Raw genomic sequence first — 27,662 nt, 5'->3', positions numbered from 1 at the left:
GTGAAGCAAACAAGGGAAGGGGATTGAGGGGCTCGTTATAAATATGAGAGAAGCCAACAGCCACAGAAACGAAGGAGCACAGGGGATGTTTTAATTAATTTTTTTGTGGTGTTGATCAAGTGAGAATATTACTGAATATGTTGTCGCTTAAAGCTCATTGATTAGAAAAGCAGAAGAAAAAACAACCACATGCCGCCGGTGGGATCCGACCCCACGACCTGCGAATTACGCGTCCGGTGCTCTACCTCTGAGCTTCGGTGTCGGCTGTCAAACCTTCTGCTTTCGGGGGTATTTATGTTTACAAATAACCTAACCTTGAGAGTGTTCGTCAGCGCCACCCACGTTCGTAAGCGGCGGACGTGGAACGTCCTGAGTTACCGCTGGTGTGACGCAGAACGCCATCGAACGCCGAGGGTTGAAGCTGTCTGAGAACCCTCTTATGCTTCCTATGGCGTCAAGGCTGCCGGAACCGAGGCCCTCGCTAAGCAATTAAGCAAACAAGGGAAGGGGAATGAGGGGCTAGTTATGTGGCAGGTGGTTGTTTTTTCTTCTGCTTTTCTAATCAATTAGCTTTAAGCGACAACATTTTCACTAATATTCTTACTTGCTCAACACCACACACAAAAAAAACTAAAAAATCCCCTGTGCTCCTTGCTTTCTGCGGCTGTTGGCTTCTCTCATATTTATAACGAGCCCCTCATTCCCCTTCCCTTGTTTGCTTAATTGCTCAGCGAGGGCCTCGGTTCTGGCAGCCTTGACGCCATAGGAAGCATAAGAGGGTTCTCACACAGCTTCCACCCTCGCCGTTCGATGGCGTTCTACGTCACACCAGCGGTAACTCAGGACGTTCCACGTCCGCCGCTTACGAACGTGGGTGGCGCTGACGAACACTCTCAAGGTTAGGTTATTTGTAAACATAAATACCCCCGAAAGCACAAGGTTTGACAGCCGACGCCGAAGCTCAGAGGTAGAGCACCGGACGCGTAATTCGCAGGTCGTGGGTTCGGATCCCACCGGCGGCATGTGATTGTTTTTCTTCTGCTTTTCTAATCAATTAGCTTTAAGCGACAACATATTCAGTAATAGTCTCACTTGAACAACACCACAAAAAAAAATTAATTAAAACATCCCCGGTGCTCCTTGGTTTCTGTGGCTGTTGACTTCTCTCATCTTTAAGCTTTGGTTGCTTTTATAATCAGTGAGGAAACTTGACCTCTTTCTATATTGGTTTTTTGTTAGGTAAGTTTGAATCAATCTGCATTCAACAGATTTCCAATTGGGTCGCATCAAGCAATGTATTTGTTTTTGAGTGAGTAAACTTCGTAGGATTTGAGTTTTTATACACTGTTTTTTAGGAACTTGCTTTCCATATCATGCTAATACAAATGGTTAGCGCTCCACAGCCTCGCACAGTTGGTGTGCAGGTTGTCATGCATGCGCCACCTGCAGGAGGTCTCGTACTTAAAGGGTCCACAGATCTTTCTTACACTATAGAGTGTGTATCCAAGCACATAAGCATTTGCCATTTCCTCATGCTGCTGCACAATATGCTGTTGGATTGTATGAGTTCCATCTCTATGTATGTTTTGCGTCAGTATGATAAGATGCGTGTGCTGTACATTTGAAGTAAATGTGCTGAAAACCTATCTGAAGGAGCTTAAGGGAATGTATGTCACACTCCTTCATGCAACAAATGATATTCAACAGCTTAATTGAACCAATGAAAGCGATCACTGCTCTGTTTTGCAATTCCAGCTCGAGTAATTTTTATACCTCGGTTCTTCCTCAGTGCAATAAAATATACTGTGTTCAGACATTTCATTTTACACTGCCATTAAATAACTTTCGGCAAAACATATCAGCGCTATTTTTAAAGTCGTAACCTATCGCCAACTCTGACATCATGACCTCTCCACTACAGTTGATATTACCACGTATCATTGTAGTGTTTGTTCGTTCACGCTCGAGGCTGCAGGAAAGGGCTGTTATCATTTTTGTTCGTGACGCGAGAAGCGACCGGACTTATCTCGATTGTTCACAGCCATGAACAGCTGCATCTACGTGTTTCTAGATTACTCTAGATGATCTCGACCTGTTACCTCGAAGTTTCCTTGCCGGCTTTAAATTGAACGATGCCACGAGGAGCGGGTATTCGTAGTTCGACGATTGACGAGCACGCTTGTTGCTTACGCCGCCACCGAGTGAGTCAGTTCTTTTGTGGGCGCAAGTCAGCCCAAATAAAGAGCTTCGTTTGCAAGTATTTCTGGTGTCTTCCTGACCGCTGGACTGCCGTCACTACAACGTGACATCTGGTGGAGGTGCTGGGTAGCCTTTCATGTTCCGGACACCCCCTACAAGCCGTGACGCCAGCCCTCTGAGTCATCAACCGCAGGACCTGAGTCCAGTCCACCGCGCTAGCCGACGCCTGCAAGGGGACGCACCAGATTTCGGGAATCTGCCGGACCCTACCCGGAAGCGAAAGCCAGCAGCAACGTCCACCATGAGCTTGCCCCAGACGACGACTCCAATCATTCTGCAGCAGCCCCGGGTGCCACCAACCTTCGACGCTTCGCCTGGCGCCGACCCCGAAGAATGGCTGGAGCAGTTCGACCGAGTGGCTGTCTTTAACAACTGGGACGATGCCATGAAATTTAGGTACGTCTTCTTTGCCCTGGAGGGACCAGCAAGAGTCTGGCTTGAGAATGAGGAAGCCAGCCTCGCGAATTGGGCAACCTTCAAAGAGCAGCTTCTCAAGACTTTCACAAACGTCGTGAGAAAGGAGAGAGCCCAGCAGCTGCTACAGTCTCGCATACAACACCCAAACGAGACCGTTGCAGTGTACACTGAGGAGATGAAGCGTCTCTTCCGGCGTGCCGACTCGAACATGAAGGAAGAAGAAAAGGTCAAGCTGCTTATGCGAGGAGTTAAAGAACAACTCTTTGCCGGCCTCGTACGGAACCCACCGAAAACCGTGGCGGAATTCATAGAAGAGGCCTCCACGATGGAAAAAACACTTGACGCCCGAGCCCGCCAATATGAGCGCCAGCATCGCGTTTTTTCAGCAAACTGCCTGGACGCCGCTAACAACGATAACCTGCGGGAGGTTATACGCCAAGTAGTACGAGAAGAGCTCCGACGATTGCTGCCAACGGGAACGCAGCCGCAAATTTCATCGCTCACTGACGTCATCCGGGACGAGGTTCAACAGGCCTTGGGTGTGACGCCGACACCCACGCAGCCTCTGCAGCCCCCAGCCATGAGTTACGCCGCAGCTGTGCGCCGTCCTGCACCTCGACAACGGGACCCAAGCCCCTATCGCCCTCAGCCAGCTGCGTTAGACCGCCGTCCACTCGCCCCAACCCGCCCGTCCTACGAGCGACGCGCGCAGCCGAGGAAAAACGACGAGTGGAGAACTCCCGACCAGCGCCGCCCACTATGCTTCCACTGTGGAGAAGCCGGTCACGTCCTCCGGCACTGCCCATACAGAAGACTGGGCATACGAGGGTTCTCTTACGACGCTCCACGACCCCGACCCGGCCAGCGACCAGCCGAAATCGAGGAGTTTTTGCGTCGGGAAGAATACTCATCGCCGAGCCGCCTATCACGTTCCCCGTCGCCATCGTCCCCGCGCTTTGTATCTCCTAGCCGAGGTTACGCCGTGCGTGGACGCTCCCCCAGCCCCCGAAGGTTAAACTAAATAAAGCAGCCTCTGGAGGTGAGGTTGCTTCTAAGCGCAATGATAAAGATCCTCCATCGACGAGTACTCAAGACCATGCCTCAACTACGACAACGACACCGACGACGACAACACCGACGACGACGACGACGCGGCCAGACCTGAAGCTTTTACCGCTGCCCAGTGAAGTAACGTCGGAGTACGCCGACCGCAGCCTCACTACTCGACGAAGCCGAGATCGTACACCGAAGACAACGTGCAATGCGAAAACGCGGACAAGTGACCTTGAAGTTATGATCGACGATCACGCAGTTACTGCCTTGGTGGACACCGGAGCTGACTACTCCGTCATGAGTGGGCGACTCGCTGTCCGACTCAGGAAGGTAACAACAACCTGGGATGGCCCGCTGATCCGCACCGCAGGTGGCAACCTGATTACGCCGTCAGGACGCTGCACCGCGAGAGTTACTGTAAATGGGAGAACCTATGCGACAACCTTCCTGATCCTACAGCAATGCTCGAGAGACGTGATTTTGGGAATGGACTTCCTGAACGAACATCGGGCGATCATCGACCTTCGATCTAAGTCGATCAAGCTTTCCACGGAAAAAGCCATACCTGTTGCGACGAGCGCGACTCATCACGTTGCCTTAAACGTCCTCGATGAAGCATTGAGCGTGCCACCCCGATCAAGTGTTCTCGTCGGCATAGGTACTGGAGACATCGAAAATGCCGAAGGTGTTATCGAGGGGAACACCCAGTTACTCCTGGATCGAGGATTGGGCGTCGCGAGGGGAGTCGTCGAAATCCGAAATGGCCAAGCCCAGGTGCTGCTAACCAACTTCACCGAAGAATACCGGCATCTGAACAAAGGTGCGACGATTGCCTTTCTAGACGAGCTGCCAGACATCAGAGACATATTTGCCCTCCCCGACCAACCCGCAGAACCATCTGACCAAGGCCATCAACCCGGCATTACCCCGGAGCAGACAAGACCAAATACGCAGTCTTCTTCAAAGGTACACCGATTGCTTCTCATCAGCATCGAATGTGCGACAAACCCGGCTTGCCAAGCACTGCATTGTCACAGACGAACACGCGCGACCACTGCGACAGAGCCCCTACCGCGTATCGCCGCTAGAACGCCAAGCTATCCGCAAGCAAGTTGAGGAAATGCTTCGTGACGACGTCATACAGCCATCGAGGAGCCCCTGGGCAGCACCGGTCGTCCTAGTGAAAAATAAAGACGGCACCCTTCGCTTTTGCGTCGATTACCGCCGCCTGAACAACATTACGAAGAAGGATGTCTACCCCCTCCCCCGCATCGACGATACACTGGACCGGCTGTGCAACGCTAAGTACTTCTCATCGATGGACCTGAAGAGCGGCTACTGGCAAATTGAAGTCGACGAAAGAGATCGCGAGAAGACTGCGTTCATCACGCCAGACGGACTCTTCGAGTTCAAGGTGATGCCATTCGGCCTCTGCTCTGCCCCAGCGACGTTCCAGCGAGTAATGGATACGGTGCTCGCAGGCTTGAAGTTGCAGATTTGCCTAGTCTACTTAGATGACGTTGTTGTCTTCTCCTCAAGCTTTGAAGACCACCTCAGAAGGCTTCGGATAGTGCTGGAAACGATCAAGTCTTCAGGCCTGACACTGAAACCAGAGAAGTGCCACTTCGCCTACGAGGAGCTGCTGTTCCTTGGTCACGTCGTAAGCAAGGATGGAGTTCGCCCAGACCCCCAGAAGACGGCTGCGATCGCAGAGTTTCCACAGCCTAATGACAAGAAGGCTATACGCAGATTCCTTGGATTGTGCGCTTATTACCGACGATTCGTCAAGAACTTTTCGCGCATCGCTGAACCTTTGACTCAACTTACCAAGGCTGACGTGCCTTTTAAATGGGAAAGGCCACAAGAGGAAGCTTTCAACGAGCTGAAGCGCCGCTTACAGTCCCCTCCTGTGCTCGGGCACTTTGATGAAAACGCCGAAACCGAAGTTCATACCGATGCAAGCAGCGTGGGCTTAGGAGCGGTCCTCGTTCAGAAAAATGGCAGACAGGAGAAAGTTATCGCGTACGCTAGCCGTTCACTATCGAGAGCCGAAGCCAACTATTCGACGACAGAGAAAGAATGCCTCGCCATTATTTGGGCCACGTCCAAATTTCGCCCCTACCTATACGGACGACCATTCAAGGTTGTGAGTGATCACCATGCTCTGTGCTGGCTGGCCAATTTGAAAGATCCCTCCGGCCGCCTTGCTCGTTGGAGCCTGCGTCTTCAAGAATTCGACATAACTGTAGTCTACAAATCTGGCCGCAAGCATTCCGATGCAGACTGCTTGTCACGAGCTCCTGTCGACGCAGCACCCGAAGAGGAAGACGACGACGCTTTCTTAGGACCGGTAAGCGCCAGCAGTTTCGCGCAGCAGCAGCACTCGGATCCTGACTTGCAAAGCCTAGTTGATTATCTGAAAGGCAAGACCGCATCGCCTCCCCGAGGGTTCAAGCGGCAACTGTCGTCCTTCGTCCTTTACAATAATGTCCTCCTGAAGAAGAACTTCGCGCCGAACAGGACAGTGCATCTTCTTGTCGAGCCCAAAAATCTCAGGCAAGAAATTATGCAGGCATGTCATGATGAGCCGACTGCAGGACATCTCGGGATTGCTCGCACGTTGCACCACATCCAGGAGAAGTACTATTGGCCACGGCTAGCTACCGACGTTTCCCATTACGTGAAAACGTGCCGTGAGTGTCAGCGACGCAAAACGCCTCCGACTAGACCAGCCGGACTCCTGAACCCCATACCACCGCCAACTAAGCCCTTTCAGCAAATAGGGATGGACCTCCTCGGCCCCTTTCCGACCTCTTCATCAGGAATCAAGTGGATCATCGTGGCCACCGACTACATGACCCGCTACGCCGAAGCAAAAGCGTTGCCTAGTGGTACCGCAACAGAAGTCGCAAAATTTTTTGTCGAACAAATTCTCCTGCGACACGGCGCCCCGGAAGTGCTCATCACAGACAGAGGAACGGCGTTTACAGCGGAGCTCACGCAAGCCATTTTAAACTACAGCCAGACAAGCCATCGGAGGACCACTGCCTATCATCCACAAACCAACGGACTCACAGAGCGTCTGAACAAGACCATCGCAGACATGCTCTCCATGTACATCGACGCCGAACACAAGACGTGGGACTCCATTCTGCCCTACGTGATCTTCGCTTATAATACTGTCGTCCAGGAGACAACCAGGTTTACCCCATTCCAGCTGGTATACGGCAGGAAGCCCACGACAACACTCGACGCAATGCTCCCGCACGCTTCCGACGAAGACAATCTCGACGTCGCCGCCTACCTTCATCGCGCCGAGGAAGCCCGAAGACTTGCGCGGCTTCGCATTCAAGACCAGCAGCACACCAACGCCCGACGCTACAATCTGCGCCGACGAGACACGCATTACAAGCCAGGTGATCGGGTTTGGATATGGACGCCAGTTCGCCGCCGTGGATTGAGCGAAAAGTTGCGGCGACGCTACTATGGCCCGTACAGGGTTCTCCGTCGGATCGGTGATCTCGACTATGAAGTCATCCCCGACGCCACGACAGCATCTCAGCGACGCCGCCCTCGCCCGGAAGTCGTACATGGCGTACGCCTGAAGCCATATTATGAACGCTAAAGCACTCGAAGTTTCATTTTCCGTGTTTATTTTCATTTTAAAGCATCGAGACGATGCTTCTTTGGAAGGGGGGTAATGCCACGTATCATTGTAGTGTTTGTTCGTTCACGCTCGAGGCTGCAGGAAAGGGCTGTTATCATTTTTGTTCTTGACGCGAGAAGCGACCGGACTTATCTCGATTGTTCACAGCCATGAACAGCTGCATCTACGTGTCTCTAGATTACTCTAGATGATCTCGACCTGTTATCTCGAAGTTTCCTTGCCGGCTTTAAATTGAACGATGCCGCGAGCAGCGGGTATTCGTAGTTCGACGATTGACGAGCACGCTTGTTGCTTACGCCGGCACCGAGTGAGTCAGTTCTTTTGTGGGCGCAAGTCAGCCCAAATAAAGAGCTTCGTTTGCAAGTATTTCTGGTGTCTTCCTGACCGCTGGACTGGTTTGGTTTGGTTTATGGGGTTTAACGTCCCAAAGCGACTAAGGCTATGAGAGACGCCGTAGTGGAGGGCTCCGGAAATTTCGACCACCTGGGGTTCTTTAACGTGCACTGACATCGCACAGTACACGGGCCTCTAGAATTTCTCCTCCAAAGAAATTCTAGCCGCCGCGGCCGGGATCGAACCCGTGTCTTTCGGGTCAGCAGCCGACCGCTGGACTGCCGTCACTACAACGTGACAATATAATACGATTAAAATTTGTTATACTGAGGGGAGAATTGCTTGAGTGGTGGTTGTGGTTGGTTCTAAGCTGTGAATTAATGTTTTGAAGCGGGAGTTTTTATTAAGCGGTAGTCAATTTACTTTCTATTACATCATGTCACTCAAGAAAATACAGACTTTTTAACGAATAAACTCCTAACGACTTGAATATAATTGACTGTTTATTGACTCCAGCTGCGAATCGATACTTTGTTGTGAGAGTTTTAATAAAGCTGTTTTCAATAAACTTTTTGAGCAATATCAGTCAAGAAGATATTGACTTTTTAACGTGTAGATTTGTGAGGAAGTGAGTATTAGTAGACTGCTTATTGACACCATAAAAACTCTATAAATAGTTAACTGCGACTATGCGCATTTTTGTAAGGGGGTTCTAGATGATGGACGCTGTAGTGGAGGACTCCAGATTAATCTAGACCAGCTGAGGTTTTTGGAGCGAATGCTCTACTACATCATGCTTCGCCAAGGTGGTCGGGTGTGGCACTTAGACCTTCAGCAAGGAGGAGCGCCGGAGGTGTGGCTGTGACGCAAGGTCACGCAACTCGCCGCAGGTGCAGCCGCTACGCCGCTGCTCCGACCGTGATGCGCCGACCACCGCTTCGCCAGATGTATTCAAGTGATTATGCACGTGACTCGGTCTTTGCTTAAGGAGGCAATGCCGCTCTCGCATGCAGTTTTGCCATGGATGACAGCGTGGCTGACAGTGTGCCTGATACGCCGGTGAGGCGCTCCAGGCGTTTACCCAAGCGTAGCCAAGTGTAATGGAGCTTTCGCTGTGTTTAATTAAGTTTAAAAGAGTTAAACCATTGCCATTTTTTTTAAAACTTACGACAGCGCACACACGTTTTTACATTTCGCCTCCATCAAAATGCGGCCCTCGAGGCTAGGATCGAACCCGCAATTTTGAATTAAGCAGCCGAGCTCCACAGCCAATTAGGCATTTTTTTATTGCACTACTCACCCATCGTTAGGGGCTTTATTTAGTATCTGCTGTGTGAGCCAAAGAACGCTTACAAAAGTAAATGCTGTCTTACCCACTGCGGTGCATCGATGTTTAGGGCGCTTGGCTACTTATTCGGTGTACCTGGGAGTTCGATGGAGGCGAAACGCAAAACGCACCCGTGTTCTGTGCGATGTCAGTGTAAGTTAAAGATCTCTAGTTGGTACAAATTATTCGAGAGAGCTCCACTACGGCACCTGTTTCTCTTTTTCTTCTTTCACTCCCAACTTCTTCCCTTTCCTTACGGCGCGCTGGAAGTGTCCATAGAGAAGTGAGACCGTTACTGTGCCATTTACTGTCCTCAAAAACCATCACCACAGCGTTGTTGGGTAGTTGCGGTACTGTTTCATATAAGTGTGGTAAATGGCGCAAAGAAAACAAACGTATTCTCAATCGGTGCTTAAGCCGCCGCGGTGGCTCAGTGGCTATGGTGCTCGGCTGCTGGCCCGAAAGACGCGGGTTCGATCCCGGCCGTGGCGAGGAGAAATTCGAGGCCCGTGTACTGTGCGATGTCAGTGCACGTTAAAGAACCCCAGGTGTTCGAAATTTCCGGAGCCCTCCACTACGGCGTCTCTTATAGCCTTAGTCGCTTTGGGACGTTAAACCCCATAAACCAACCAACCAATCGGTGCTTAAAGGACTATACAGAAATAATTTTATTGCGTGTTTTGTTTCAAAGAGATATTAGTATACCCAGATCATCGTGTGGTATTCGCCTACAGACAATGAATAGTTTAGAAAACAACCTATTCTCCCATGCTGTTCCGGTGTCATGAACCGAACGATGGCAGTGACATGCATCTGAAGTTTAGGCCACGTGAAGCTCGGAAAAACTGTGATGTAAACGCTGATACGTTGTTTTGACTCACTACTGCACAAAAAGCAGCCTGCTTGAAGAGTTAGAATTACAACGAACGGCGTATTAGCAGTTACATTGCCGTTTTTTTCGTGCCTCATGTAACAAATTCAACAAGAGTTCACTGCCATCGTTCTATTGATGACGATTCGACTTCCGGCCACAGAGAGCGACGGACGCGTTTGCGAGCGCGCTCCTGCCGAACCGGACTGTTATGTCCCGCTTGCAGTGATTGCTATCTGGGACACTGCTATCTGAGCCCGTCACCGCCCCCGCCGTCCGGCCTGCTGCCGGCGGCTACCGCTGCTAGGGCTTACGCCATCCAAGTTATTCGGTTTTCTTCAGGCATGGCCTCACCGGACTGCCCCGAACCACAAAGCGACGTTCCCGAGGAAATGGACCAGCAGGCACCAGGAAACTCGGCCGCCCCGTCCACGCCGGGGACCCCAACGGGCAATGCGGCCGCCGTTGGTATGCCTGAAAGGATGCTGCTCCGGCCGTGCACCAACCCCTTCCCTCCACTCGCGAATCTCGAGGACCATAACGGCATTGAAGGCAAGTGCGAAAATTCTTTTCATGGAGATCGCTTCATTTCTACCGCGCTAAACGGACAGAAACGAGCGCGAGGCTCGTTCCCGACCACGGCAGACCCTTACAAAAATTGCTTGTGTGATTATTTAGAAAATCTTTAAAATTTACTCATTGGAATGTAATGTGTTCTTTTAGATCTGTACGAAATTTTTCAATAACTTTCAATAACTTTCAAGTTTCAATAACTAATTGGCCACCGCATTGTTATAGGAACATGGATAACGTCCTCTAAAAGAAACACTTCAATGACTTGCTTTAGAAACTCCTTGAGGAGTCTGTTTAGAAATCATTTTGAGTGCACTCGTTTAATTGTAGCGTGCTGCTTTTGAATCTGTATAGAATTTGGGTACTGTGTTTCTATAATGAATTGGCCACCGCATTGTTATAGGAACACTGGTAATGTCCTTTAAAAGAAACACTTTAATGACTTGCTTTAGAAACTCCTTAAGGAGTCTGTTTAGAAATCCTTTAGAGTGCACTCGTCTCACTGTAACGTGCTGCTTTTGAATCTGTGTAGAATTTGGGTATGGTGTTTCAATAGAAATATTTTAATGAGTGTCTTTTGCAACTGTCTGTAGAAGTTCTTTAAGCTTCCCTCAATAGAGCTTACAGTGTAGGTATTGAACCTCTATAACCTCTACATTAGAACGTCTATAAGTACTACCGAATGAGTTTCAATAACTAACTGGCCACCGTATTGTTATAGAAACACGATGAGGTGGTGCTATAGAAACAGTTTAATTAAAGTGTCTTTTGCTACTCTCTAAGGAGACCCAATAAAAGTTTGTTAAGCTTTCCTCAATAGAGCCTACAATGTAGTTATTGAACCTCTATAAGTATTACCGAATGAGTTTCAATAACTCATTCACCACCGCATTCTTTAGGAACACAAAGAATGCACTGCTGCAGAAATACTTTAATGAATGTCTTTTGCAACTCGCTCAGGAGATCCAGTAGATCTCAATACAGCCTACAGTGTAGTTACGGAACCTCTATAATTGACTAGTGCATTCTTAGGGGAACATGGAGAAGTAGGTAGAAATACTCCCCACACCTTAGCTTCTTTACAACAGTTTATAGACTGAAGTCTCAAAGACTTGATTGTGAAATGTGCTGCAAAACATGCAAAAATACAAGAAGGTTTTTCATGCACTCTTACTTTATTAATTATTTAATTTCCCGAGAGAGCAGGGAGGACAGGCTGCTCTTCAGGCGGATAGGGTCCGCCTTAAACTCCCGGACAGTGAAGCCTGCGCAAAGAAGCACGCAAGCAGATCAATAATTTGACATAAAGCTCACACACTCTTGACAGTTTTAATTGCCACCATCATAACTAACAAATTTTAACACAATGAGCTTAAAATTAGCCACTCTGGTCGGACAGAACTTAAATCTGCAGTGAAGTTCCACCCACAGTCCCGACTACCACACAGTTTCTGCAGCAAGAAAAGAGTCCGTTGTTGAGACTTTTCTTGTGATGTAAACTTAAAGATAATCACAAATTGGAATAACATGCACAAAGAAATTGGAGGGTACACTTGAGCTCCGCCTTAAGGGTATGGTGTGATTGCGGTGGGTTAATGCCCCCATATGTGGAATTGGGCATTCTTGATTCTACATTCATATCTCCTTGGGAGCCTTCACAACACTCCTGGTGCAATGGTGCAGCGGTTAGGTGATGCACCAGTGCCCTCCAATGGCAGGTGCTGTCATCGGTGTGGTTGCTCTTTCCAAGCAACCTCTCCCGACTAAGAACAAATTTAACTTCCACCTGCCATGGAAGTCAGTTTGCTCACAATCTGGCAGTCAGATTGTGATGACATCACAAGGTCACATGACCTTGAGCGGCTTCTTTGGCTGTGAAGCTTCAAATGGTGTCTAACGTCGACACCGGACAACCTTTTCCGACATGTTCTCGCATTAAAATGTGGATGCATCTGACTTCTTTAACACTGCGTCGTGAGTCACCAGGTGGTCACGTCCTGTATGCAAGCTCTGTGGCCATGAATACTGAATCATGCGATGAAGCTTTGGGATAGAGGTGGTTTGGGATAGAGCATGCACATCGTGTTGCTGGTGTCATCATTTGGAGACTCAAAGAAGCTGGCCTCACAGGTAGCCTAATGGTGAATCAAGCTGCACCCAAGGAAATTTAAGGGCAGTCTCCCCGTAGGATACGATGCATAGAAATTATACTCCATTTCATACATCAGGTGCAACACTGAAATGTACAGCAGTAGTCTGCAGGAAAAAAAACACAGGGAGGTGTGTTACTCCACGCTTGCTCTGTGACCGAGTGCACAGTGTGCGAGTGCATAGAGAGACTTTGCACAGAGTGCGACAGGTTGTCAGCAACAAGGGCGCATTTATTCAAGCTCATGACAAATGTATCGTGCAGCAAGCCTGCAGGCAAGGCATTTATTTTTTTTTTGCACACCACAAGGAATGCACTACTTTTGTATCGTGGATATTTGCAGCGCAAACAAGAGTGCTAGATTTAAGAGCGTTGCACCTGATGTATGCAACTGAGCACAGTCGTGCACCAGTAATATGACCCCTGTTAATATGGACAACTGTAATTAGGGACAGTTCTTCTGGAGACCAAATTTTTGCATCATATTTATGCCTCGTTAATATGGAAGCTCACTGCCCGGACAATGGACAAGGTGGGAATGAATAAAGGTCATTGGAGCCCGTGTTTATTCACCACAGCAATGAAAAAAAAACCTTGACTATCCGAACTGATCTTTCCTTTCCTGTATTTTCGGAGGGGGGGGAGTGAAAAAGTGGCAATGCCTGATAATGTCCTTTTCTGTTTCCATGCTTCACAGTGCTAAGAGGCCTAGTCTCATAATTATACAGGGTGTTGAAACTTAGACTTTACTGATTTTTTTAAGACATGCGAATTGCTGTACGATAATGCCGCTTTTGCACCGTGGTAATGCTGCCTGGTGGACAAAAATTGGGCAATTGTCTGCATAAATTCAGTAGTTAGCTAAAAATCATTGATTAATTTTTTATTGCCTGAAGTTAGTGTGCATATTTATATTGAGAACTTGGAGGCATTTGATTTTCAGGGCTATTCCATTTGGTACAATTTTAGTAACAGGCCTGTGCCCTAAGACAAGCATGTCTAAAATTTCGTCCCAGTTCATCTAATTACGCATGCGAGACAGCAGCTCTCGGCATGAAGCAGCTCCCTCGTGTGATGCAGCTGTTGCGTATGGCACTCTGCCTTGCAAGAGTGTGGAGTGAGCGGCGACGCAGATGACTTTTCGTTCTCAGCAGCGTTTTCCTTCTTGGCGCGCGAAACCAATGAATCACGAAAAGTCCCGCATCGCCGGTCGCTCTTGCAAGGCAGACTGCCATATGCAAAAGCTGCGTCACACGAGAGAGGTGCTTCATACCGAGAGCTGCAGTCTCGCATGCGAAATTAGATGAACTGGGATGAAAGTTTAGACATGCGTCGCTAACTTCAGACAATGAAAAGTTAATGATTTTTAGCTAATTAGTGAATTTATGCAGACAATTATTACCACAATTTGTGTCCGACAGGCCGCATTACCACGGAGCAAAAGTGGCATTATCGTACAGCGATTCGCATGTCTTAAAAAAATCAATAAAGTCTAACTTTCAACACCCTGTATATAGCACAAGATATGAAAACACAAGCCGAAAACAGATGCTATCTTGACCCCTTCAGTACTTTTCATCCCAAACATTTACCAAATGGGCCAAGTGGCAACTGGCACTCTTGCTGCAGTTTCCTGGGACACTCAGTGTTTAATGGGCTGACTGCAGCAGCAATGTTCAGTCCTAGTCCCTATGAGTCATGGCCAGTCTTGCACACATTACAGAATGCAACTTATTTCAGTGGTCTATTACAGCCCCAGACCTAAACTATTACTACTGCGTTATTTTCCTTCAAAGTTTTATTGTAATTATGCCAATATACTTGGACCAGAATGAACTAGAGCGGCTTGCTTGACATGTTGTCATGCATTTTCAATTTTTACAAGCTGTTTTTCAAAGCTAATGTAGTAATACACAATTCTAGCAGTAGTGCTGGTTTCAATAGAATTCTTGCTTTATACCCTCTCGTGAGCTATATGATATCTCTGCCTTCATGCTCTGCATGGAAGCCGCCAAATTCGGTGTAGTAGAAGGCAAATAGCGATGCCATCCGACAGGACCAGGAGCCCCTAGAGAGCAGTCACGTGATATTTTCCAGGATGAGCACCGCAAGAGACAACTATCACTCGCTCGTGGCCCAGAAAGAATTGCGCGCAATGCTTCTCCGTACCCAGTTCCATGAAGGAAAGATCCCCCGCTAGCACCAGCATTTGTGGCATGGTTGTGGTTCGTCATATCACATTGATGCTCCTTTGCAAGTCTTGAGAACTTTCCTGTCTCACCGATGTAAGCATGATTACAGTTCAGGCATGGTATCTTGTAGATGACTCCTAGAAACTGTTCATTTGGTAGTCGGTCTTTTACGTTCATTTTTGATTCCGTAGCTTGCCGACAGGCATGCGGGCCATGCACACAACACTGGCCATCAGATTGATGGAAAGAAACGAACCTGAGGACGTGCCTTCTGCTGGAATCACCATTCATCCAGACGATGCAAGCGACTAAACAAGAACGCCAACTCCATGCCAAGCACCTATGCCCTATCGTTACGTCACGTTCTTCGCTTATAAATTTGCCACTGCTCTCATCCTGCTCATTGTGCATAAGAAAGCCGTACGGGCGTCGAAACTTCTTTCCCTCTTTTTGACTATGGTCAGTGACTGCTACTTCATTTCATTGCCATGCCTGACCAGACGGATCTCCATCAAACTCTCGACTACACAGTCAAGCACGCAACACTGCCTTTGCTCATGCTTCATGTAAAACAAAATGGCGGCCACTAGACATCACTGAATACTCTCTATTCCTCCTATTACGCCCCCCCCCCCTCACCTCCCTCACAAGACTAGCTTTCCTAGTCAACGTGACTTCTAGGGCCCCGGATCAAAAGGATCACGTTCATGTCAGCCAGAAGGTGACCACAGATGCTTTCAGTTCTTGCATGCAGTAGAAACTCTATTGTAAGACTTTCAGTGGGCGGTCCTCGCGAAACTGTCCTATAATCCGGATGTCCTTTAATCGAAAAATCTCGCACAAGTGATGCATTCGCGTATAAATGCACTAACTGGGTGCGAGTTGCCTCAACTGTTTAGCACTATAGAAGAAAGCTGGCTACAGCCTAGCTGCTGTAAATCAGAAGTGCCGATACAAGGCAAACATTTTTCTTTTAGGTAAATTAAAATCTAAAGTGCAATGCATTGCAAGTATGGCTTGTGGGAAGAATTTCTAGGAGCAGGGCTGCAAAAACTGCACAAGAAAGACAGCAAAAAAAGTGAGTATTTCAAGACAAAGCATTAGTACAAAGTAGAGGCTTTCAAATTGGGTTTCTCGAATTATTTTTTTTTTGATAAGGCAGGAAGGGATAGCCATCAAAACACACGAGTCGCTCAGCACATTTTAAAAGCTGCTTGGGGTTCCCAGATGCTAAAGATTGAGAACCCGGTATAGCAAGGCTGGTACTTATCTTAGGCTAATACAACAAAACAATACAATACAAAACATTCATTACAACGGTATTCTCTGACAAGCAGTATAGTGTAGAACCTTTGTTTAGCTTCCCATCAATGCAATGTAAGCCACGTCACGTGTGAAAAGCAATGAGATGTCTTTGGGCCATAATACAATCGAACCGCATTGTACAAGAGATAAAAAATCATTAAATACTTTAAATATGCGAAATGTAAAATTTCGCTAAAGCTTGTGCAGGAGAAGTGCAATGCATCAGTGAGAGGATGGCAACTGGGAGAGACCTATCCCGAAGCTCTAGCGCTGTCTCAAACCATGCCAAACGCCAGTTCGTGTGGCAACCCCACATTACAGCAGTGTTGTGTGAAAAATTAAACGACAGAATGAAAACTATCGTAGTTATTGCCAATGCCATGATAGCTGACGTAAAGATAGAATGGCTACTGGAAGGCAACAAAATGCCATGCTGCTAGTTCTTGGACACTATACATGGGTACGAGAGCAGCAAAATGGTGCTGACTGCCTGGCTGCGCACAGTTCCTGCCACTAAGCTTTTGTGGTGCTGTTAAAAAGTGCAAGTGTGAACCGTGCTGCTTGCCGCACCGGCACCGCCAGTTACTCGTTTAGCAAGGCAAAGCCTGCCACCTGTCGCCCATGCGGGAGCAGCTTGGTGCTTGACAGTTCGATACATCAGTTTTATGGCAAACTGCACTCGATATACTATGAAGTAAAATATCCTGTGTATATTCAAAATATCTAGGAACAGTTCAGTATGCCCAACAATTCTTAATATCCATGCTAGTTATTTGGAGTCACTGCAGTGGTTTGGGTGACGGTTTGAAGCTACACTTAGCGCATGTAACCCACACCCACCAATGCAAGGTGGCTCTCACCTGGAACGGATACCCACTTGCTTCGCTGCCAAAGGGGCAGCTAGCTGTCTCTTACAGTGGCATGCTTGCTATCGGTGCATTAGGCAACGGTGGTCTGATAGCATGCCACTCACTCAGTGTCTGTTTTCCTGGCGTGCTTCGATTCAAAGCCACTGTGAAAGGTCTTTGAAGCTTTATTTAAATAAATAAATAAAATAAAGCTTCAAAGCACCTCTCACAATGGCACTGATGTGAAGCACGCCAGGAAAAGAGACATCGAGTGAGTGGCATGCTAACAGACCACCACTGCCTAATGCACCGATAGCAAGCATGCCTCTGTAGGAGACACTTCTGCTAGATTGGGTGCACTTCACCCTGGCCTTCGTGTCGGATGTAAAAGTCATGCTTGCATTTTTATCTTTCCTGGGGCCAACACATATTACGCAAGACAAGTTCAAAGGCACAGAGATACTGCTGCATGGTGGCAAAGCCTTCACCTAACAGCAATTCTAGGTGGAGCCTAAATGAAATATATTGTCGGCACAGTCATACCACTTGTTGCAGGCAGCTGTTGACGTCCGGTATCGCCCCATGGACCGTGCCACGTGAGGAAAACCATACACAAGTGGAAAGATATTTCTCTTTCCAAAGTTTATTTTTTTAATTATCGGCTGTCAAGTTCGGGAAAGCAGCCTTTACACAAGTGTGTATGGTAAAACCCTGTTCCCATCCAGAAGATGTAATAGCTTGTAAGGGGAAGAACTTACCTGGGGGCACGGCCGCACTGTGGAGCTTGTGTCAATGCTTTTCAAGTCATCAACAATTTTTTTCTTTTTTTTTTAACTTTGTGACAGTCTGAAAGAGCAGTTTACCAAAATATAAAGAACTGAAGTGACAGCATAACTCCACATTTTGCGAGCTGTTTTCTAGTGTGGCCATCTACCATGGTGCTCTACTAAAGAATGGCATGAATGAGCCGCATGATTATAATTTTTGCCTGCTAAAAGAGTTGATTTATAACTTGCTTATAGTAGCAGCTGTACATTAGACAATTACATGCAAGTGATCAGCAAGACAATAGCCATTTCAAAGCATAGGAAACTGAGAATAAGCTTCAACAAAGTGGCACATCACGAAAAAGCATACGACGTTTTAACAGTAGGTATATTAAAGATGAGTTATGAAGCCCGTTATACTATCAGGTTGAACTCAAGGCACACCAATAAACATTATCACAGCCCTTAACAGCAACATGATGATATGACATACCATGGGCAGCCTCCAGCTCCTCATTTCTTCTTTTTACTGAAGTCAGTTCTTCCCGCAAGCCTTCGCACCGAGAACATGGCTGCGAATAAAAAAACTTTGAGGACACTGAGGTTCCACGTTAAGGGTATGGCACGATAGCATTAATGGCTCCCTTCAGTGGCCTGGTGTCCTCTCTGCAGACACGGACACTGTTGGACATGGCACACAAGGCCTCCCTTTAACCAAGTTGAACAAACATGCCTCAGTGGCCTAGGGGCACAGGTTTGGTTGCCGTATCACCGCAATTTTCTTTTGAGTGCAATTAATTTACATTTGTACATGTACATAATGACATTTAAGACATGCCACAACCTTATATTCACAATTTATGTGATGTTTGAGCGGTTGTATCCTGCCAGTACTTACACATTGAGTTAATATATGAAGACTAAATATTCGGTTCTTAACTGAGCAAGATGCAGTGTTATGCAAATAAATTGGTAGTACTATCACTGATATGAGAACAAAATTAATGCAATGACAGTTTATCTGAAATTAACATAAAAAAATTAACTTTGAAGGACCATGTAACATGAACAGATGGTCTGCATTGATAACACAGTGGCTTTCATAGGAAGCAAAGTGCTTCTGTGGGCACCTGAGGTAAGGAGGAGAGGCGAAGATAGAAAATCTATTGGGATAGAGGGGCTCTGACTAATCCAGGCAAGGAACACCGCGAAAGTACCAATGGGAGAGGCCTTTGTGCAATAGTGGATCTACCAGTTGCATACCACTCTGTGCACCGTGCTACTGGCTTACTTAAAAATGTGCCATCATGCCTGCACCTTACACACAAACGCATATACACAAAGTATTTTGCTGGTGACTCATCGTTTCTCACAGGAAATTCCCAAGCTGGCAAACAAAACACATGCTGCTTCTTTATGAGCTGCTGCTAGTAAAAATGAGTCGCATATCCGCTAGAAAAGCTCCACTGATGTAGCAGTGCGTTAAATGAAGAATAGAAACTATACTCCATTTCTTAGTTCCAATGTATATGTCAAAAGCCTCACCACTTATTGAAATAGTACACACCTTAGATTTGATGCATTATGGCCTTAGTTGCGTAGTGTCTAAAGCCCCACTGCAACATTAGGTACTGACAAATGTACATAGCAGAGATTGAAGGTACACATTTCTTGATGTGCCATCACGTCCTGATATCATATGTTTGTCACGGCAATCTTTTGGGCCCGAGCAGCTCAGATGACCAACTGCCAGGCTTACAACTATCTTAGTGAGATCCAGATAAGGTTTGCGCTTTCAAAACACAGTTGCTTCACTCAAGGCTCTCAATCTATGCAAATATTCTTTACACACAGCATGGGCGTGCACCATCAGCTTTGTTTTTCCTTCACATGATCATGCTTATAGGAGTTCCTGGTGGCGGAGTTAAAGATATACAAAAGCTTCGATAATGTCATGATTTGTGAATATTATTTCACCAAAGCATATGTCTTTGTGAACTCTGAGAACAAGCCCCAAGCATCCTTGCCATGCATTGTGTGAAGTGCAAAAAATGCCACTGTGTTCACAAAGACAATCATTTTGGCAGAATATAAGTCTCAAATAAAGTGATATTATGGAAGCTTACCTCACGTCTTCTGGCCTGCAAATGTAGGTGCGCGATTCTTCTCTTTGGCCATGCTCCTGAAGCATGGCAGTGCATCTCTAGTTGCCCATGCATGAAAGCCAAGAGCTATTGCTTAATCCTTTATATATTTTGTATTTTATATTATAAAGCCTATTATAAAGCTTATTATACATCATTTATTCGCTTTTAAATCCTTCAGGTTGGGGCATTACATAAGGGAACGGGAGATCTAAAATATTACAGTAAATATCATAGTCAAAAAGTAAAGGTTGGATGGTGTCCTTATTGACTAATGGAGGCTGTTAGCTCAGGCAGTTGGCTTTTTTAAAATTTAATGTTGCTAATGCCACATGTATTGCATTGTGCACGAAATGAGGCAATTAAATCATATGCAGTTGGTACTATGTCAAGGTGAAAAAAAAAATCTGAAGGGGACTTAAGACTGCTTATGTGCTGTAAAGCCGAAAGCATTAGTGAGTCATCACGAGTGCTTGACCTCGGCGCAGGTTGCATACTGAAAAATGAAACGAAGATGCGCCTCCGAACAGATTCAACAAATTCTGAATCCACAAAGTTCCGAGTGAAACACTCAGACACTCAATTTGAATACCTGTAGCGAGCTGGCCTCAAACCTGACTAAGAAACGTAATATGGAACGAGAAATTGTATGATGCCAACCGCAACGGTGCACGATAAGCAGTTACATCACAATTTTAACAAGAAAATTCGATTTTTCAAAAAGGAAATGGCACACCAACTGTCTTTCATCTCAGTGGACGCCTCAACCGCGCGTTAAAGAAAGAGTAAAGTCTGGAAAGGCATACAGTTGAAGCTGCATGTGTCATCGGTTCGAATCCGTGTCGCAAGCTAGCCTCTAACTTGACTAGCACATAGAATGCATTTTTTTTCAGTGCAAAAAACACGGCGAAGAATGGAGATACACACAGGACAAATGCTGTCCTTTCTTTGTCCTGTGTTTTTTGCACTGAAAAAAAAAATGCATTCTACATACCAAGAGCACCTAGCCAGCCTTTCCACTTTGACTAGCACATGAAAGTTATATACAATGAGAAATCGTATGACACCACCCGGAATGCAGTACGACAAACAGTCCCTCACAATTTTGACATTAACCCTTAATCTGCCACTCCCGAGATAACTCGGGCTACCACATATGCACACCCCCTGCCTATCCCGAGTTAACTCGTTTTGGCTTTTTAACTCACCCCCTGCCGCTCCCGTTAATACTCGTGTAAAAAAAACGATGCAAACATGTAGCTCCATTTATGGAGAAACTCGAAAAATTCATTGATCTTGTAGGGTAAATTTTAAACAACAGATGGCGCGCATGTTTCCACATGCGAGTGACTTCATTTTGGTCTACGCACAGCAGCCATGATGCTCTGTGCCACACTCTTCCGCCTTTGACGGACGAAGAAATTCAAAATTGCTTGTGAATTTGGAGTTCAATGATAATGAGAACGAAGAAGGCGCCCACCTAAGTGCCTTGTCGAGTGATGACAGCGATGAAGTCCCCCTCCCCCCGAAAAATCCGCGTAAGAGGAGGAAATCCGACAGGCCAGATTGGTGCTGGAAGATTTGATTCATTACAACTAATATCTATAAGATTATCCTGAATAAACATGTCTACATGTCCTGCAGAGCATTTTAGTGCGTTACTAGCAAAAACTTTTCAGGAAACTAACATGCAAAAAAAAACCCGGCAGGGTGTGTGCAGATGTGAGTAAAAAAACCTGGCAGTGAAAGGGTTAATGCAGTCGGTGAAACTGAAGTCATATTGAGGTCAGCCAGTGGGGGGGATATATACGACTGTCTGAAATGTCTGTGCTCAGCTTGCCGAGACAATCATTATACGGCCACTTATAAGATCACCCTATTTTTCATGCCGTCACTGGAATTTTCTGTACCTTCTGCGAGTAACACACACATGCACATGCCGCCGGCTTTTCTTGTAATGAGGCCAGTAAGGCTTTCACCTTGGAATATTTGTACCTATCAAGTACATGCAGTAAACTAAAGGACAGAAGCCACATAAGTATGATTATCAGCACTTAAGTTATGACAAACCAGAGAGCAAGCCAGAAAGATGAGATACGCTGCCTGTAAATGCCAGCGATGATATGAAGAGAACACACCGAATATCACAACAATGCCATCAGTCCCACTGGGGTGCCTCAGTGGTTAAGGTGCTCAGCTGATAAGACTGAGGACCCGGGTTAATGGAAATAAATTTGAGAGTGCAAACAGACATGACAGAACAGCACAGATGCTGTGCATGCCTAGAAACCAAATGATTTATTATGACAATGCAAGGCAGCAATATGAAGGAAACTTAGCAAGCAAAACTAAAAGCATAAAATATTAAACGCAATAAATCATTTGGTTGCTAGTCAGCGCTTTTGCATGTGTTATTCGCTTAGGTTCTGTCTGTTAGCGCTGTTCAATTGGTTTCCATCCGGAGTGGCCGCATTTGGAGCGGAAAAGCAAGGCGCCCGTGTACTGCGCGATATCACTGTGAGTTAAAGAACACCACTAAGTCTAAATTAAGCCGGAGCCCTCGACTACAGCGGCCCTCAATGGCCATGTCGCTCTGGAACGATTAAACTTCATATCTCATACCATAACCATTCTTACCACGACCGTCCCACACACTGCATACAAATGTGCACGCCGGGGCACTTGCCAATGAAATCAGGTGCGCTCTCAGTGTGCATCGCGTGCACATCCCAGGCAGAAATGGCACTGAATATTTCATCGCAAGTAGCAGTTTTTACATCCCTCGCAAAACAGCGCCATACAAACCAAGCAGCCCGGGTCAGTGCGTCATAAATCGCCAATAACCCAGACTTTCTCAACGCTCTAATCGATACGATGACAGCCATCGACACAATTCATTTACTAAGTACTAGGCAGTGCAACACGCCACTAACCTCTTCATTAGCGCTGCACTCTGGCGAGTCGATCGAAAAGTCTTCACTGTTGAGCCCAGCCAACGCCAGGCGCGCGCGCTTGCCCTCGATCACGCGGGCTTTGCCTGGAACAAATAGAACAGTAAACAATGGCAAGCAGAACGATTCAAAACCCGCTAACATGAGGAAATTCGTCACCACTTACCTATATCGAGGACCTCTGCGTGAGCAGCGGATTCACCTTCCTTCCACTGAAATAACTCAATGGTGCCCCGCACATCGCTGATGGCGCCAGGCTCCGTCAGCAGACGGAACCCGACGGCCGTGTTTAGCATGGCGCGTATCGGGTACACGTCCCATTTATCTTCCTCAGTCCATTTTATGAGGACGTGGTCCATTGCTAACGAAGATCGAGGATAGAGATGGATGCTCACGCAGAAAACTGATATCGCGAACACCACGAACGCGCTTTTTGTCAAACTTTCTGGCTTGTATTGGCTAGCGGCTACACAAGGTGACAAAGCCATTGCCAAGGCCGATGGTCAAATGTAGCAAATACCTCAGTGAAAAAATATTTAAATTTACCCCATATAACTCAATTTCTTCTTTACTATTAAAGCTAAAAATTGAATTTTAAAAGTAACTAACATTTGATATTTGTGTTTCGGTATCGATTACAAATTTTTGCAATGGCGGCTACCTTCAAATGCTTGATTTTTTGCACCGCATTTATAAGCAGCAACCGTGTTGCTGACTGTTGTGCATTAAGTTTATTTGTAGCAAGCAAAATACTGCCGAAATTGAGAAATTCTCGGCTAAGGCGCCAACTATCTTCCCGTGAGGTGCACAACAAAAAGAGAAGTATTGCGCGTCTTACGTCTCTTTCCTCGTTTTTTTTAAACGTATTTGTAGCGCAGTTTAGATCTAAGCATACTTGCTAAGATTTAGTGCGCACCTTGCGTACTATTAATGCTCTCCTGTAGGCAATCGGTATTCATATTGCGCGGGAAAGCAAACGCCGTAAATTACAGTATGCAGTCCCCACATCCGGTATGTTTAGCACGAAAACAATCTAGTTTTTAGGGCGCTAGCACAAGGACTCCACTCGCTTATTAAGGCGAAGCCTTTAATGCCTCATCGTTGTCGACAGAAGGCTGTCAGTAGTAGCTTGTCAGTAGAAGTGTCACGCTTTTGATGGGTGTCCACCGAAATACGTGAGACAGTTACTGCGTAATTTTCTTTCCTCAAATACCATTTTCAGTTTCTTCATTATATACGGCCCCTCTTTCTCTTTCTTCTTTCACTCCCACTTCCTCCCTTCCTGTAGGTGCGGTTATGGTGTCCACCGAGATGACAGAGAATTACTGCGCCATTTCCTTTCCTCAAAAAGCGTTCCGTTTAAAGGGCTAGGCATCGCACCGAACGGGTGGTGGCGCCGTGGACTCCCTGGCAGCGCTACAACACGCTGTCGCGCTAGGCGAAGCTTAAGCATCATTAATTAGCAACTAATTAGTAGTGGTCATTAATCAGTAATTAGCAATTACTATACCGCAAAGGCTTTACAGTCGATCGTGCCAATAGCAGAGCCCAAAGGGGTAAAATATACGTCATAGCCTACGAATAGATACGAAACATGCTGTGAATTCTTCCAGTTGGCAGTCTCATGCATTAAGTCGCTTAATATTAGAGTAATCTATTAAAACGGCTACATTTTCACCCTATCACTGCAGCGTAGAGGCAGAAGAGAGTTAAAAAATATAGGTACGAAAAGATTGCAATAGGCGTGCCGCAGCAACCACATGCGCCCTGGGGGGTACTATGGCGATGGAAAGAAATGCGAACAACGCGGAGCCAATATAGGCGCTCTGCTGTTCTAAAAAGACCCCAGAGTAGCCCTGGAATGTACCATGGACGACCCTAGCATATTTTTGCTAACATCGAGGTAAAATCCCGATGAAAAGAAATGCGAACGGCGGAGGCTTCCACGTGGTTCCCACGTGGTTTGTCTCTCACATTTAGTTTCTCTGTTGACAATAACTAGGTTGTGCCGCTCACAGAAGTCTAGCATTAATTTCCCGTTACAATCCGTGTATCCATCCAGATCATCGATGTGGCCATTCATGTCTCCAAGCAGAATAAGATCGGCACCGCCTCCAAACTGCTGTATATCCTCATTGAGGAACTTAACTAGATCCTTGTTTTCTTGCCTGCATTTGTCACCGGTCCTTAAATAAACTACCCCTAGCCATCTGCTTTTGCCAGCAATTGTACCTGATACCCAGACATGTTCTTTGCAAGTTGATTTTATTCTTTGCCAATTTCTTCCTTGATATATCAGCATACCTACGCCTCCTCCCTTCTTCTCCGTTGTTCTGTTGCACCCTTCTCAGACATAGCCATCAATTAAAGGTGGATCTTCCAGATCCGTCAGATGTGTCTCGCATAGAACGTAGACACCTACTTTGTCCTTTGTGAAAGGATTTATGATGGTCCGTCGCATTCCTTTTCCATAGGGCAAATCTGTAGTTGTGACTGGCGGCCTAATGGGGCTCGGTACTGTTTGAAGGACCATCCACTCAAGCTGTGTTGTGGAATGTGCATGCCAATCGCAGTACGTTCGCTGTATGTTCAGTGGGCTACGCCCGGATTGTCGGTGATGTGTTGAGAGTTCCATTTGTACATATATAAATGCATGCATCTCGAGTTTAAACAACTGGAATGCGCATCCTTGACCTTTCATTTTTGCAGGCATTTAAATGTCTGCAGAACCACATTTCATGCATGTATGCAAAGCCTCTGTCAATCAAGTCAATCAACGACAACGGCGGAGGATCACATCAGAAGTTAATTGTCAGCAAGGCACTCAAGGACGCTCAAGAACCACAAAACGTGTCCTCGTTTAAGCCCCATGCGTGCGGAAACCACGGGCGCATAAAGGTGCTAGCACTGCACCTAACTGCTGCCCTGCAATCCGTTGCGCGAACTTCCGAAAAAAAAACGCCGTTCGTAGAAGAACACCAGTTCGTGCAGGGAATGCCCAGCGCAAACAGGCGAGGAGTGTTTTGGTTAGGGCAGGGGGAAGAGAGGGAAGTGTGCGCCATGAAAACCATTGAAGCATGAGTTAACATGCCAGCTCCACCCGCTGGAACAAATGCCAGCTGACTGGCCAACGATACAACGCAGGAATAAGCGATATTTTTTTTTTTCAATTCGCATTTCGTTTGTAAGCGCGGTACATCAGTCGCGCTGCAGTGGAACTCATGAATGCGACGGAAGTCGACTCCAGTGCACTTTTTGAGGGAAAGTGCATAAGCATCGAGGAAGAGAGCACAGGACGAGTCAAACTTCTCCTTAAAACCTGCTCTTCCTCTCTAAAAGTTAGCCCAAGACGCATTCTGTCGCATATACAAACGCGGCTTTTGGCGGCATAGCAACTGGACAGCTTGTGACATTCCAAGAACTCCGTGCTGTATCGTAGCCGCGCTTTCCCTGGCACCTGGCGCCGCAAGCTGCTAGATACGTTTCCCTAAATAAAAAATAATAATGCGCAGCCACATTAAGAAAAGGCTGTGTTCGGTTCTCAGGTCTGGATGCTGAGTTCCTTCTTTCTCCACCGAGTTTCTGTGATTTTTCTTCCTGTTTTCTATTTGCTTTTTATGCAGAGCTCCTTTCCTTCAGGTGAAACATCTGCACGGGAGCCCAGCGACGAGTACGCTGTCGAAACTGTCCACGCTTTCTGTGAGCATTGTTCCGTGTTCGACACTTGTCAAAAGTGAGCTTAGTCAGAAAAGGGCTGGGTAACTCCTGAAATGCAGCGAGATCCAGCAGGAATTCGAAATGCTTTCAAAAAATGTGTTTTTCAGGGAAAACATGGAGCAGCGTGTTTTCTGCTTTTGTACGCACTGCTGAGTACGTGCAAAGGTAGCTTCCGGAAGCATAGGAAACCAGGATGCTGCATAGCTCTTGAAAGGTCTATAGCCAGTGAAGGCTCCAAAGGCTCCTTGGACACAGCCATATCGCTCGCTGGGCTATTTTATGCACCCGCGCTAGCGCGGCGGAAGCAGCGGCGAAATCGGTGTTTGCAACAGCCCGGAGGGAGGGGGGGGCGGGGCGTTTCTTCATTTTCCTCGCCGGATGGAAAGGTTCGTCAACATTGCAGAGGCATGCCATATCTGCATTGCTTCGCCAAATAGCTCTTCTCCCAACGGGTTCCTGCTGTTCTGTGTTCATCTGTGAATAAAATTCTGTTTGAAAATGCGAAACATACTACCGGTCTCCTCGGCGTGAGGGTGAGGGGTGTTCGAAAGCACAGCTGCAGTGTACAGGCAGCCTGATTCGTGTTTCTGGGATAACGTTCTACCAGAGTACGCATTCATAAACTGATATTGTAAGGGAAAATCACGCTGCAAGGTAGAGAATGACGGTGTACGCGTTGCATTCCGGCCTGTATGTATACCTATAGAAAGCACCGGGCGACCCAAGGGTCCGCATTCAGAGCAAGGCCACGCATGCGGCTTCCAGGCTTTCTTACAGTGTTGTCGATGCGAAGCAGTCAGGTAGCAGAGGGACTTAGCAGTGTTACCTTGTAGACTAACGCTGAACATCTCCCCTTAATTATTTAGTGAATTTAGTGTATATTTTATTTACTGCACATAGTGTATAGTGCATTGCGCATTTCAAAATTCAGGAGAGTAATTTAACATGCCGTACAAGAGAAAATATGGCCGTTACTTATTTGACCCAAAGTGCGAAGTTCCGTTGCGGTCAAAGTACCGCTTTAAGAACACAGAAAATTCTAGCAGCGGATACTTCAACGACCTCACTGTCAAGGAGGACTGGAAGAAA

The 27,662-nt window shown here is 46.8% G+C and overlaps 1 pseudogene; it reads right to left on the bottom strand.

The window, feature by feature from the left end:
- Positions 1–23,215, bottom strand: part of LOC149326406 (uncharacterized) — a 112,107-nt pseudogene extending 88,892 nt beyond the window's left edge.
- Between the last annotated feature and the right edge of the window lie 4,447 nt (positions 23,216–27,662).

The sequence above is a fragment of the Amblyomma mixtum genome, chromosome 10 (assembly GCF_055824585.1).
Source record: "Amblyomma mixtum isolate Tamu chromosome 10, ASM5582458v1, whole genome shotgun sequence".
NCBI classification, from domain to species: Eukaryota; Metazoa; Arthropoda; class Arachnida; order Ixodida; family Ixodidae; genus Amblyomma; species Amblyomma mixtum.
Note: the sequence above shows the minus strand (reverse complement) of the source record. Positions and strands in the feature narration are given on the sequence as shown.